Genomic DNA, 15,953 nt, shown 5'->3' on the forward strand with positions numbered 1-15,953 from the left:
AAAGAGAAAAAAGAATTTTTTTTAATTTTAATTTTTTTATAAGATATATATATTTAATTTAATTTTAAATTATACTCACGGCGCTGACGTGACAATGACAAGTCAATGACCAAATAGCCACATCAGCAATCTGTTAGTCACATAGGATAAAACTTAACAGAAGTCTCACTTTACAACACTGTGAATAGTTCAAGAGTAATTTTTAACGACTCAAAAAAATTAGGGGGCACAATAATGTATATGTCATAGTTCGGGGGGGGGGGGGGGCAAAAATCCTAAATAGCCTTTATTTAATTCCAAACAAAAATGTCTTATTACATGCTTTTAGGGCACCAACCCTAACACGCCAACCTTAGAGTCACCCAATCAAGGTCTCCCACTTCGGGGTTGCCCACTTTCACACACTTCTCTCGTGGTAGCGAATAATACGGACGAACTTCATTACTTCATTGTGTGGATACAAAGACGACATTCCCACAACTTTTCACCGTCAAATCCTCGTATCTTCTTCACTATAGATACTGCAATGTAAATGATGGAAAGTGAGAGACCGTTCACTCTGCTCAGAGCCAAATGTACAAAGGCACCCTATAGTGCCAAACACCTAGAAGCTCCACTCTTAAGAGCTCTTAAATGTAAATGTAAATGTAAATAAAGCTTCCAAGCTTATACATCAATAAAAATGACTTAGTGGAGGAAGGCCACTTTTTTGGCCGAACCACTATAAAATACTCTCTTCATTTACTATTCTATGAAAATTATCATTCATTGATCATACAACAAATACTTGAGTCCACTCTCACAAATTTGTACATAATTGTTCTTTGGGTGTTTGACGAGTTTGACAAAAAAACGAGTCAACACTATTCCATATTGAAAAAAAGAAAAGAAAAAACAAGATTATCATGTAAAGTAATCAGATTCACGAGTGTCTACTTGAACCCATTATCAAACTTGGACTCAAATCCAAACGCATGGATACACAAAATAATACAAAATTTGACAGAGCTTCTCTTTTCAAGTATATATATTGTTGTAGCCCGAGTACCCGCAATTTTGAAAAAAAAAAATGAACATATCAAGTGAAACCCGATTCGATCATGTGTCGGGTCGGGTATTCAGATTTAGGTTAAACCCGAATCCGATAACTTTTTTTTTTAAAAAAAAAATACATGAATGGACATTGATATGAAACTTTATCTTACTATTTTTGTGCATTATGGATATGGACGGACTTTTTATAGATATTTTATGGACTTTGGACACTTTATTTTTGTAATTTGAGTTTTATAGACATTAATAGCCTTTTATAACTTTTGTTGTTTGAATTATGAAATGTATTAAAGTGAAGTTTTAACTTTTTGAAAGTTTTGTTTAATTTTATGAAATTGTATTAAATTTTGAAAATTTTGAAATTTCAAAAGATGCCAAGTTTAAGTGTTTAATAAAAAACTGAACAAAATTGTTGGAAAAAATGTCAAAATATCAGATTTTACAAAAAAAAAAGGCAATTTTCACAAACATTGAGCAAGACCTATTGTAGCGTCTCAAAACTCCTAATAAGATTATATACTTGGATTAGCGTTCCGAGAAGGCACGTGGAGGTAATTATGTGAATTATAGTATCATATAATTGAGTATGCATGATTATGTGCATTACATGTGTATTTAGGCCCACTTTTGTTTAAAATTGGCATTTTTGTAACTTTTACCCGTTGATGGTATATTTGTATTTTATGGGCTATGTGCTTGAGACCACATTATTATGTGGATATATTTGTGATATTCAGCAGGAGTGGATCCTTTCGAGAGATTTTAGCGAAATGTCACAACAGGGATAAATATGCGGCTCAAGCCGAGCCTAGGGGTATTTTTGGAATTTCAAGAATTTGAGATAATTGGTCAAATGAAATTTATTGGTGGAATAGTTATGTTTGATGAATTAGTTGATTAATTTGGAGATTAGAGGTATAATTTGAGGTTTAGTGGGAATATAGGTAAATTACCAAAATGCCATTGAGGTTAGTTTTGAGGTTAAGAAAATGTGAGGGCAAAATGGTATTTTGATCCTAAAATTAGAAAAAATGGCTAAGTGTTGAAACTTGGCTACCCTTCACGTTCAAAGCACTCATTCCTCTCTTTCTAGTATTTTCTCATCTCTTCACCAAGGTTCCCATAAGTTCATGTATCAAGCTTTGCTTTTTGAGAATTCTTGTGCTAGGGATCTGTTTCAACCATTGGAAGCCAAGAATTCAGAATTAAAGCTTAAGCAGAGGTAAATTTCTTCATTTGTTCTTCAATGGTGTCCTTATAAAAGTTTGGGTTTTTTTATTGGGTTTCAAATTTTGGGGGTTTGAGGCTATTTGGCTTTGTATTTTCATGATAGAAACTTCTGGAGTTATAGAATTGATGCATGAATTTGGATTGAATCCATGATTTTTTACTGAAATTTTCGGATAAGGAGCAAAAGTTTGAGTTTTAGACTCAAAGTTTCAAATTATGGTTTTAGGTGGTAATTGGAAGTTTTTATAGTGTCTTGATGTTGTTTATAAGTGGTATTAACTATATTGAGGTTGAATTTTGTGTAAAAACTGCTAAAATTCTATTTTGGGTCGAGGTTTTGGGATTGAAATGCAAATTTTTGGGTTAGTGCAGTGGCACTGCAACGCCTTTGGGTGAGCGCTGCGACGCGTATGTAGTTCTTTGAGAGTAGGCTTTTCTCTCTGACTTCTGTGGCACCTCAACCCTTAAGGAGGGCATCGCAGTACTAATGGCTTTTTGGGTAAAATTTTTTTTCAGGTTTTGGGAATTAGGCTTGGAGCTTTGGGGATCTGATTTGGGGACCCACTTGGGGGCTTGAGGGACAATTCCATTACCCGGTTGAATGGAATTGGAGGTCCTGAGAGCTAGGGTTTAGTTTTAGAACCCGTGATTTGAAATTAGTCCCTAATAAATGTACCATTTTTGTTGTGCTAGGATTTCCACGACTGGGGAAAAGAATTGCACTCAAGGTCGCTTTGTCTTCAGCACATGACTCGAGGTAAGAAAACCGACATATGCATATAAAGCAGGTTGTTTTCTATGTATATTGGCATTGATTTATCTGTGGATGATCGGTACGATCTATATTTGGTAATCGTGTGTAACATGGGTCGGTCAACAAGCGTGCGTAACGTGGGCCGTGAAGGTAGGGTCAAGTTGAGGGTGTGGTCCCCACTCACCCGGAATGGACCGTAGGCTTGGTGCCGGTATGCGCACCTTTCTCAGTTGGGCCGTTCGCCAAGACTGTATAGTTGGGCCGTGTAAATGGTTCATGTGTTTGAAATGATTGTGAAACATGTTTATGATTTATTTGACTGGAATAAATGCATTTATTATATGTGAAGCTTGTTGTTTATTGCTTATGATTAATTGGATATTTTTTATGCCATGTGGGGTTTTCTTGCTGGGCCTTGGCTCAAGGGTGCTCTATGGGGAGGTAAGGGTAAGCTAAAGGTAGACCAGCCATGAGTATGAGGGCTTTGGAGTGGCACGTACATATTCGGCGGGTTCGGCCGCCAAGGTCGAGTTATTTTGAGGGACTTAGGTTATGAGTACTATTTTGTCGCTTAGGTCGACTACTTTTGTAACTTTGGTTGTAAATGCTTTTCATTTAAAACTCATTTTGGGATCCCATGTAATTATTTAAAGTTTCAATGAAAAGTTTATATCTTTGTGTTGTATCCTAATTTTAGCACGAGTTCATTCACTCAACTCGGGTACAGCTGGCAGGTAAATACGTGGAAAAATAACCAAGTAGAATATCTCCTTATTATCCATGTGGACAGCTCGAGATTCATAATGGACAGACCTAGTGTTAGGCGTCATGACTTTACCACGAATTAAGAATTAGATAGTAGTCAAAGCGCTATCTCGGGGTCAGATAGCTGTCAAAGCACAAGCTCGTGAGAGATATGCAACTCGTGGTGATCCAGATATAACGCATACTAAAGGATCCCTAGAGACTCAGGATTTGTTTACACGCTTATTCATGACCAGGCTGTCATATTTATTATCTGAGATAGCAAGAGCATATTTATTTTGTTATCAAATCATATCCCAACATAAATGGGATATGATTTGTATTAAATATAGACATTATGTAATTACATGATTGACTCACGCAGCCAAAACCTATCCATGGAATTCCCCTATAAATACTGGGAATGCTGGAAAGAAAAGGAGGCCGATTATTCTGTAATACCGAAGCTCTGTCAAAATAGAGAGAGAAACATTAATAATATTGACTCGAGGAATAGGTGGAGATTTAACCACTGAACCACGTAAAAGATATGTGTTATTGAGTGGGGTTTTGTTATTTCTTCATTACGGTTTATCATTAAGCACTATTATGCCCTTATTATTTCTTAATACACTGTTGGCGAAAATCCACGTCAACAGTTTGGTGCTTTCATTGAGAGCAAATTAGTGCTTCACAAAATCCCAGTTGATTTCCATCATGGTGCTCACTCGCTCAATGCACGATAATGAGACAGAACAACCTGGTGGGAAGGAGGCCCATCATACTGCTATTCCGAAGGAACGTGGCCCTGAGATTTAGCAACGTCCGGGAAAACAACTAGCGGGTCAAGGAAACACTGGGAGTTCGACGTCATTACCGCTGAAACCAAACCCAGGCTATCTAACTGCATCGAGATGGAGAACATGCAACTGAGGAGCCAACTCGCTAGGGCAAACAGGCAGATTGAAGAGGTTTTGGCTCTGTTACCCCCTCTTGCAACCGATGTTAATGTCAAAAAGAGGCAAAGTGGGTCTCATAAGTCCCACAGGAATAATCGATCCAAACCGAGTCGATCAGTCAGAACTGCCACTCCAAGTTCTGTACCTGCAGGGCAAGATCACCAGAATACTCGACCCAGCGACAATCACACAGGTCGTCAGCATGTCAGTCAGTCGGTTAGGATTGCAACCCCAAGTTCGGTGCCTTCTTCACAAGGTCCCAAGAATGCCCATGACAATCCACGAGGAGGGGCTGGGACAGTTTCACGAAGACAAAATGCTCCAACAAATCCTCCTACGTTGCGATCAGATCTCTAGTGTAACGCCCCAACTCCAGGGACCGTTACGGTGTGCCTTGTAAATAGTGTTAAACTCACTAATCGAGTTATTTGGCCAAAATCGTGTAACTAAGTATGATTAGCAGTTTAGGGATTAAAATTTTTGGTTAAGATGTAACGTTTCATTAGAACGTTTGATATATATGCTGGGATCCCAAAATTATAATTTCAGAGTCTACTACAAGAAAATATTTACAACAGGCCGTTCTATGCGACAAAACAGGGGTTAACCCTAGTTCCTCTTTAAACCTCGGCCGTGGCGGACGAGCAGCTGCATATGTACACGTCATCACCTAAGCTCTCCAACTCAAGGATGGTCTAGCTTTCTTTTGCCTTTACATGCACTACATAGCACCCGTGAGCTGAAGCCCAACAAGAAAACATAATATAGCATGATATAATATCAACAGTGATTGTATTAATTATTCAGGACCAACAGTCCAATCAAGTAGGTGACTATCGCAAAAGTCACAAATATGGGGACAACACCCTTTTAGCCATGTGATGGTAGGATCACCAGGGCTTAACAGATATCAAAAGTCACTAATATGGAAACAACACCCTTTAGCCATGTGACGATAGGATCACCAGGGCTTAACAAATAAGTAAGCATCTCACTAGCTTTAACAGGATAGGTGCATGGTGATTAGTCACCAACATAACCTTCCTCCTAATTCTAGAGTCATAACTGTGGAACAACGTTCCCTAGCCATGTGACAAACAGTCACCGGGGCCATATGCCCTGGCTTTGAATAACTAGTCTCAGACTAGCCAAGCACTTATAAGTTCGTCGACCTTAGGGTAGGTCTAGAGTTAATACCCCATATGAGTCATTCAACGCTGATATCGATTAGATCTAATCTTCATTTGGCCCCGCGTTCATAACGCTATGCCATTTCTGACTCTTAGGTCAGTAAAACACGACCAGTGTTCAACTCATTGTGAACTTGACTAATAAGTCACAACTTCACAAATGGATCTAACACCATTGCCGATTCTGACTAATAAGTTATTGCCATACACAAGTAAGCCATGCCACCAAACATATATCACATGTCCAATATCCATATACAAGGTATTCATCATGCTTACTTAACTAGTACAAGTACAATTAGGACCATGCACGAACACAGAGACTCTGAACGATATCATACTCAATATATAAAGCATGTCCTAATCACATGTTTCTCATGCATCATATCCATTATATTTAACAATCCAACATGCACCAATAATAGCCATGCATGTCACATTTAATAGTCAACCAACATGCATCAAGGATAGCCATGCATGTCACCTTTAATAATCAACCAACATGCAGCAAGAATAGCCATGCATGTCACATATACTCAGGGTGTAGTTTTCTTACCTTAGATTCGAGCTAGAATGATTAAAAGAACGACCCTTGAGAACGATCAACCTTTAGTCCTTTAGCGGTCACCTAGTCATAACCAAATACAGGACACTATTAATAAAAAATGATTAACATAGGTTCCCAAACCAATATCTAGCCTACGGGACATCAATCCACACTTAACCGGGAAGTAGGATTGACTCCGAGGCCTAAGGCTAGCATCCCCAAGTCAAAAACCCATTTCTAGCCAAAAATGCCTCTATGGGCCACGGCTCACCAGAGCCATGCCGCGGCTCACCTCTCTGATAGAGGCATTTCTGTAATGCCCCGAATTTCCTAATAAGGGTTAGGACCTTGATTAGGAGGCCGGGAGGGCCATAATTGAATTATGACACTCTTTAATGATCATATGCATGTTCATGTGAATTATATTATTATATGATGGTAAATGCATGCATATGGGAGTATTTATTATTATAAGGGTATTTTGGTAATTTGGCCGCTGTGGGCGTTATTGTGTATTTTGGGTGCATGGTGGTGATTAATTAATATAGCCATATTATAAGGTGGATTTGTTCGAGCTATTCGGCATGAGACGATCATGTGATGTAAGTGTTCGGTCTAGTCATAACGGGTTTAAGTTCGGGGCTCGGGGTGAGTCTCGGGGTCACTTTGATGATTAGAACATTACCGGGAATTAAAGGGTAATGGGATATGATTTATTGGTATTTGAGAATATTGAGAATAGCGGGAATTGGAGAGCGTTAATTATAATTAACGAGATAGGCGGGAAAGGACGGTTTTGCCCTTGGGGTGGCTTTAGGAACCTTAAATGACCTAGGGGCATTTAGGTCATTTAGCTTGGATTTATATGAGGGTTAGTAGGCTGTGGAAAACAAAACCAAAAACAGAGCCCCATCCTCATCTTCTTCTTCTCTCCCGTACATGTTTTTCCCCTTTGCTTGTCTTTGAATTTTGAGAGCCCAAATTGAGGAGTTAAGCTAGGAGATCAAAGGTGGGAGCTTAGGAACTTGATTCAGCCATTAAAGGGGATTCAAAATCAAGTTTGAGGTAAGTTCCAGCCATTAGTTTCATGGTATACTCTGTTTTGGCTTTAAACTTCCAGCTTGTGATTTCTTGGTAAATAGTTGGAATTAATGGAAGTTTAGTTGATGTTTAACTTGGGTTTTGATGTGGGTGAGTTGTTGATAATGTTTAGTGGTTGAATTGGATGTTAGGTTAAAGTTTGGGACTGGTTTGAAGGTTTGGTTTCGAGGAGAAACGCAGGGGAAGCAAGCTGGTGGCTTGCTGGTTTGCGTAATGTGCCACGGCCTGGCTATTGTAACGCCCTGGTTACCCCAGAATAGTTACGATGAACGGTGGACCAGAAATTTGACTCGCTACCCGAGTCCTTTGGTCAAAAACGTGCTCTAAGTGTAATTAACAGGTTAAGGTATAAAACCAATAAAAAGGAAATGATTATTTTATTACAAACTGCTCTGCAGAGCTAAACAAAACGTTTACAAGTTGTTCTCAGTACAAAATGGTCACTACTATTTAAAATTTACAATCCCGCCGACCTAAGCGGCAAAAATAGGGTAAACCCCCTAGTTCCTCTGAGAACTCCTTGGCCGTGGTGGTCAAGCGGCCGCATATGTACACATCACCACATCAGCTCTCCACTCAAGGCTATGTGAGCTTTTCTTTCCCTTTACCTGCACCACATAGCACCCATGAGCCAAAGCCCAGCAAGAAAACATAACACTTTTCATAAACATTATCAAATGATTATCATTATAATCACACTGAGCATAAAGCTTTCAAACAAATAAGTGAATATCACTTCAGGTTCTGATAAACCATACTGAGTGACTGACAAGCATGTCACTATTTCAAATGGAAGAGTGGCTGCTAGGTACGCCACTAGCCTTCAACAGGTTCTGATAAACCATACTGAGTGACTGACAAGCATGTCACTATTTCAAGTGGGAGAGTGGCTGCTAGGTAAGCCACTAGCGTCCAAGCGCTTATTTCGTACATCGACCCTTGGGGTCGGTCTGGCATTAATGCTCTTTGAGTCATTCAATGCTGGTAGTCGATTAGATCCAATCTTTGTTGGCTTGTGTGATACACGCTAAGGCCGTCCTGACTAATGAGTCAGCGCAATGTGACCAGTGCCCAGTGCCCAGTACCACTGCCGAACCTGACTAATAAGTCACAGCTTCACAGTTGATACTAGCACCTTCGCCAAATCTGACTAATGAGTCAGTACCATGCACAAGTGAGCAGTATATGCTAAGCATTCTATATTCAATCCATGTCCATATTTATACAACCAACATCCCACATGAATATCCATGCATGTCACACTTGGGGTGCAGTTTTCTTACCTCTAGTTCGAGCTAGAATGAACAGAAGAACGACCCCTGAGAACGATCAACCTTTTGGTCTTTTAGCGGTTACCTGGCCATAACCAATTATGGGATTCCATCAATAAAATAAATTAATAAATGGTTCACAATCTAAAACCACACTCCCGGGATCAATCCCCCACTCTCGGGATTCTTAAAATACTCAAACGGGGCAAAGGAACCAAACCCCGAGCCTTAAGGATCATTCCGAGCCCTAAAATAGGTTTGCTGAAAAATGGACTAGCGATGCAGCCCTATTGAGTGGCGCTGCAGCCCTATTTCCAAGTCAGAGAGCCCAGCTCTGAGCCCTGCCTAGCGCTGCTTCGCCCTAAGTGGCGCTGCTGCGCCAATTACAGACTAGAAACTTTCTGGTTCATCTTCTTTGCGATTTCTCTTGAACCAAACCCTCCAAACCAATCCAAAACCTTACCAAAACACCCGATTCAACCCCTAAACTTCATCTACATCATACCCTCATCAAAACCCAATCAATCTTACACAAAAACTCCCATTGATTCCAACTATCCACACCAAAACTATAAGCTGAAAACTATAAAGTAAAACAGAGTATGGCTTGTTTTTCATGAATGAATTCTCACCTCAAATAGAATTAAAGTCCTTTTCAATGGATGAACCAAGTCTACAACTTCCAAGCTTTGATTTCCTAGCTTGTATCTTCAAATTGGGACCAAAAACTTCAAAGGAAGAAAGAGAGAAATGGATGTACGGGAAGGGTAATTCTTGCTCTGTTTTTCTGTTCTGTTTCTACAGCCATCCAAAGACAACTTAAAGGTCATACAAATCCATCCAAATGACCTAAATACCCCTAGGTCACTTAAGGCTTCAAAAACCACTTCAAGGGTAAAATTGGTACTTTCGAACCTATACCGTTAATCATAATTAACGCTTCCCAACTCCCGCTATTCTCAAAATTCCCAAACACCAATAATTCATGTCCTGTTACCCTTTTTACTCCCGGCAACGTTCTAATCATTAAAACATCCCGAGACTCACCCCGAGCCTCGAACTTAATCCCGTTATGACTAAACCGCTACTTTAACACTTAAAGATCATCTCATGCCGAATAGCTCGAACAAATCCACATTATAATGTGGCCTCAAAATATATCACCAACATGCGTACTAATAAAAAATTCACCCTCAACGGGCCAAATTACCATCACACCCCTGTAATAAGAAATATGGACTCACATGCATGCATTTCACATCATATTATAATATTATCAACACATACATGCATTTTATCAATTAATAACATAATTAAGCAAGTATGGCCCTCCCGGCCTACTATTCACGCCGTTAAACACATCGGAGAATTCGAGGCATTACAGCTATGGTGTGACGCGACCTGAGTGTGTTTCTGGGAAGAATTATGCTTCTGTCTGAGGGTGACCCGTGGCCCATTAGGGCATTTTTGGCCAAAAGTGAGTTTTTGACTTGGGGATGCTAGCCATAGGCCTCGGGGTCGATCCTACTACCCGGTTAAGTGTGGATTGATGTCCCGAAGGCTAGATATTGGTTTGGGAACCTATGTTAATCATTTTTATTGATGGTATCCTATATTTGGTTATGACTAGGTGACCGCTAAAGGATTAAAAGTTGATCGTTCTCAAGGGTCGTTCTTTTAAACATTCTAGCTCGACTTTGAGGTAAGGAAACTGCACCCTGTGTATATATGACATGCATGGCTATCCTTGATGCATGTTGGTTGATTATTAAGTATGACATGCATGGCTATTCTTGATGCATGTTGGTTGACTATTGAACGTGACATGCATGGCTATTATTGGTGCATGTTGGATTGTTGAATATAATGCATATGATGCATGAGAAACATGTGATTAGGACATGCTTTGAGTACTGAGTATGATATTGTTCAGAGCTTGTGCCTCTGGGTTTGTGCATGGTCCTAATTGTATTAATACTTGTTGAGTAAGCATGCTGAATACCTTGTTTATGCCTATTGGATATGTGACATATGTTTGGTGGCATGGCTTACTTCCATAGTTACGACTCTAGAGTCGGGAGGAAAGTTGTGTTGGTGACCAATCATCATGCACCTATCCTGTTGAAGCTAGTGAGATGCTCACTCATTTGTTAAGCCCTGGTGACCCTACCGTCACATGGCTAAAGGGTGCTGTTCCTAGGTTATGACTCTATGGTCATGAGGAAGGTTATGTTGGTGACCATTCACCATACACCTATCCTGATCGAACTTATGAAAGGACAACCTATCAGTTAAGCCCTGGTGATCCTATCATCACATGGCTAAAGGGTGCTATCCCCACATTTGTGGCTCTTGTGTTAGTCACCTATTTGTTTAAACTGTTGGTCCTGAATAATTAATACAATCACTGTTGATATTATATCATGTTATATTGTGTTTTCTTGCTGGGCTTCGGCTCACGAGTGCTATGTGGTGCAGGTAAAGGCAAAAGGAAGCTGGACCATCCTTGAGTTGGAGAGCTTAGGTGATGATGTGTACATATGCAGCTGCTCGTCCGCCACGACCGAGGTTTAAAGTGGAACTAGGGTTAAACCATGTTTTGCCGCATAGAACGGCCTGTTGTAAATATTTTCTTGTAGTAGACTTTAAAATTATATTTTTGGGATCCCAATGTATATATTAAACATTTTAGTGAAACATTACATCTTATCCAAAGTTATTAATCCCTAAACCGCTAATCATACTTAGTTACACGATTTTGGCCAATTGACTCGATTAGCGAGTTTAGCACTATTTACAAGGCACACCGTAACAGTCCCTGGAGTTGGGGCGTTACAATTTCCTCCCTAGAAACCAACATAGGTCGCAGCTCACCATAGCTATGCTGCGGCCCTTTACACAAAACAGCAAGCGACAGCTTTTCTTCCCCTGCGTTTTTCCTCGAAACCAAACTTTCAAACCAGTCCCAAACCTCATTCAAACACTCAATCCAACCCCCAAACATCATCTATATCAAACCCTCATTAAAACCCAAGTTGAACATCAATCAAAACTTCCATTAATCCTCACTTTCCACAAAGAATTCACAAGCTAAAAACTAAAGCCCAAAACAGAGTATACCACAAAACTAATGGCTGGACCTTACCTCAAGCTTGCTTTAGGCGCCCCTCACTGATTGAACCAAGGTCCTAAGTCCTCAAGCCTTGCTCTCCTAGCTTGTTGCCTCGGTTTGGGTTCTCAAAATTCAAAGGAAAATGAAGGGAATAACATGTATGGGAGAGAAAGAAGGAGGTGAGGATGATGCTTTGTTTTGGTTTAAAGGTTTCTACAGCCTTCAAAGTCAATATAAATCCAAAGCAAATGACCTAAATGCCCCTAGGTCATTAAAAGTTTCTAAAGCCTTCCCGAGGGCAAAATTGTCATTTTCAATTTATATCGTTAATTATAATTAACACCCTCAAATTCCCGCTATTCTCAATAATCTCAAATACCAATGAATCATATCCCATTACCCTTTAATTTCCGGTAATGTTCTAATCATCGAAATGACCCGAGACTCACCCCGAGCCCCGAACTTAAACCCGTTATGACTAGACCGAACACTTGCATTTCATGATCGTCTCATGCCGAATAGCTCGAACCAATCCACCTTAAAATGTGGCTATATTAATTAATCACAAACATGCACCCAAAATACACAATTACGCCCACAACGGCCAAATTACCAAAATACCCCTATATTCATAAATACACCCATATGCATGCATTTACCATCATATAATAATATAATTCACATAAACATGCATATACTCATTAAATAGCATCGTAACTCAATTATGGCCCTCCCGGCCTCCTAACCAAGGTCCTAACCCTTATTAGGAAAATCGGGGCATTACAACTAGACACAGAGACCTAGAGACATTGGAGTAGAACAGAGGCGGGCTAATTTAGTCCGTCTTGATGGAACGAGGATAGCTTCACCAATAAGACATCCCCTGTCACCTATAAGACACCCAACACCACCTCGTCCTCAATGAGATATTCCAGCTCATGGAGACAGTAGGAGAAATCCTCCCACATCCGCTAATACTTACGTCCCACAAACACGTGTTGAGAATCCAGGTCCTCGACCCCAGCCGTGAGCTATAAGCTTCTCAAACGGGAGTTACTGGATCAAAAGGAAACGTAGCAGCAGGTCTGAGAGAGACCTAAGGAATCATTTGAGTTCAGCGTAGAGCCCAAGGTATGACCCGCAACCCAATTTATGCGATCGTCTGAACTGGCAGAGAAGGTATCCAGACCGGGATGAAGATATTAGCTATACTCAACGAGAGGGAGGTCCGTCCATAGTACGCGATAACGGGAATGCCCCACAAAACCAAGCTCGGGCTTGGAGGGAAAATAACCCATCACACGTATACGATAGGACGAGAGCTGTTGAACAACCCCTATCTAACCTAGGGACTAGGGACCAAACCCTCGAAAGACTAGCTTGATGGAAGAGAAAATGAAGAACCTTTTGTCCGGAAAAGAAAAGGATGATTGCGACTCAGATGAGGAGCTTGAGCCTTTTGCTCCAAATATTGTGGCAACCACATATCCGGTAGGCTTTAGAATGCCACACCTGTAAAAATTGGATGGAGATGGAGATCCGTTAGATCACCTCGGAATGTTTAACACCATGATGATGGCCCAAAATGTCGGGCTCGATCTAAGGTGTATTTTTTTCCCTGCAACTCTGGTCGGGCCAGCCAGGTAGTGGTTTAAACAATACAAGAGGCATTCTAAAAGCTCGTGGAAGAAGTTTTCTTTTGATTTCAGAAAAGCATTCCAAGCTTCATAGGCAGCTGGAGTTGAGGCTATTCATTGGCCAACGTGAAGCAGCAACCTGGCGAGATGTTGAAGGCATATCTGAGCAAATTTTCCAATGTTGCTGCACGAGTTAGGGATGCTGATGACAGCTCCAAACTCATGGAAATGATGATAGGAATGCTCGTCGGAGGGCGACCTGTGGCAGGAACTCCAAAGAAAATGAGTTAAAAGCGTAGATGAATTCTTAGCTCGGGCTCAAGAAAGGATAAATCTTGAGGAGGTGCGAGCTTCTATTGCAGGAACCAGCCAGACCCCTATCCAACCCGTTGGAGCGGTAATGAATGTGGCAGCTACGACCTAAACCGTTACCCAAAATAACCAAGGGGGGAATAACAAAAGGAAAGGGAATGGTGAAGCCAATCGACCAGAGTGAGACGAAGAAAAATAAGCCTACAGAGAAGATCAAACCTATTTATGCCACGTATACTGATCTAACGGACACACGTGAGAACATTTTTCGGGCCAATTCTAGTCGCCTTCCATGGAAGAAGCCAGAAACATTGAAGAACCAGAGGACGAAGAAAGATCCCTCAAAATTTTGTCAGTTCCACAACGACATCGGTCATAACACTGATGATTCCCGACAGCTGAAGGATGAGATTGAAACTCTCATCAGGGCGGGACCTTTGGCCCAGTATGCCTGAAATCGGGTGAATCCGAGTCAGCCCGCTGGGCAGAACCGGCTATTAGTTCCGGAAGCTCCAACAAGCCAACCCGGAGCTCAAGAAAATTAGGTCGACCCTCCTCCAATAGTAAGGGACATATAACCACTATTGCGGGACGACCTCATTTGACAGGCACGAGCAGGGGCCCAAAAAAGGTATATTAACGAATTGAAGTCTCACAATGGGGTGGAGTTCGTCTCGGAGCAACGGTTATCGAAATAGCAGCGATTGGTAAAGCAACCAATCATTTTCACGGAAGAGGATGCTAGCCATGTCCAATTCCCGCATAACCATCCATTGGTGGTAACCGTTCAGCTCGCCAATCGAAGGGTACGAAAGACACTAGTGGATAATGGAAGCTCTATAAATCTACTTTTCTGGTCCACCCTGAATAAATGGGGTTATTCGTAACTGATTTGAATGTGACCTCGATGTATGCGGCTTTTAGGGAGAAGGGTCAGCAGCCATCAGGACGATCGGACTGGTGGTGACATTGGAAGAAGAGTCGCGAACTGTTTCCAAGTTACTCGAGTTCATGGTAATCGATTGTCTGGCTGCATAGAATGTGATTTTGGGTCGACCTGCGTTGATGGCATTTGAAGCCATAACCTCTATCCACCACCTAGCATTGAATTTCCCCTCAGCTGCGGGAATATGCACCGTCAGGGGTGATTAGCTCACTGCCAGGGAATGCCATATCATTTCTATGAAGGGAAAGTCACAACCCGGGCAGCAAGCGATGGTCATAAATGATGGTGGTGAGGAGTCCCAGGAAGTAGAAGTAACTTATGGGACGGAAGAACCTCTGCGGGAAGAGGATAGTGAGGTCGCCCAACATGACGACATTGACCCACGACTAGGCGAAGACAAGTCAGAGCTCAAAGCCATAGAAGAGGTCGAGGAAGTGAATATCAACCCTAAAGAAGCATCAAAAGTTGTAAAAATTGGAAAGAATCTTGACAATGAAAGAAAGATGGAGCTGATCAATTTGTTACAGAAGAACCTAGATGTCTTCGCTTGGTCGCATGAGGATATGGTGGGAATCAGTCCAAGTATAATAATGCACACTTTAAATTTGGACAAGAGCATGCCTGAAAAATCTCAGAAATAGAGACGTTTGGTAACTGCTTGATCTGAAGCACTTGATGAAGAAGTAGCTCGATTGCTAAAATGCAGGTTCATCCGAGAGGCAAAATACCCGATATGGGTTGCTGATCCCGTGCTAGTCCCAAAATCGAACGGGAAATGGAGAACCTGTATCGACTTCTTCGATCTGAACAGAGCTTGTCCCAAGGATTGTTTCCCACTACCAAGAATTGATCAGTTGGTAGATGCCACGACAGGTCATGAGCTCATGTCTTTCATGGACGCGTATGATAACTCTACAAAATAGAGTTATTTTACCACTTTTTATGTGCTAATTGTTGCTTAATTCTTGAGTTTTTAATTGATTTATTAAGTTTTTAAGTAATTTTGAATTTATTAGTCTTCTTTTGATTTTATATATTTTTGTGTGTTTTTATAGTTATTTTGTTGTAATATATTGTAGTTTAATTATTTGAATTAT

This window comes from Humulus lupulus, chromosome X, assembly GCF_963169125.1.
Source record: "Humulus lupulus chromosome X, drHumLupu1.1, whole genome shotgun sequence".
Classification (NCBI taxonomy): domain Eukaryota; kingdom Viridiplantae; phylum Streptophyta; class Magnoliopsida; order Rosales; family Cannabaceae; genus Humulus; species Humulus lupulus.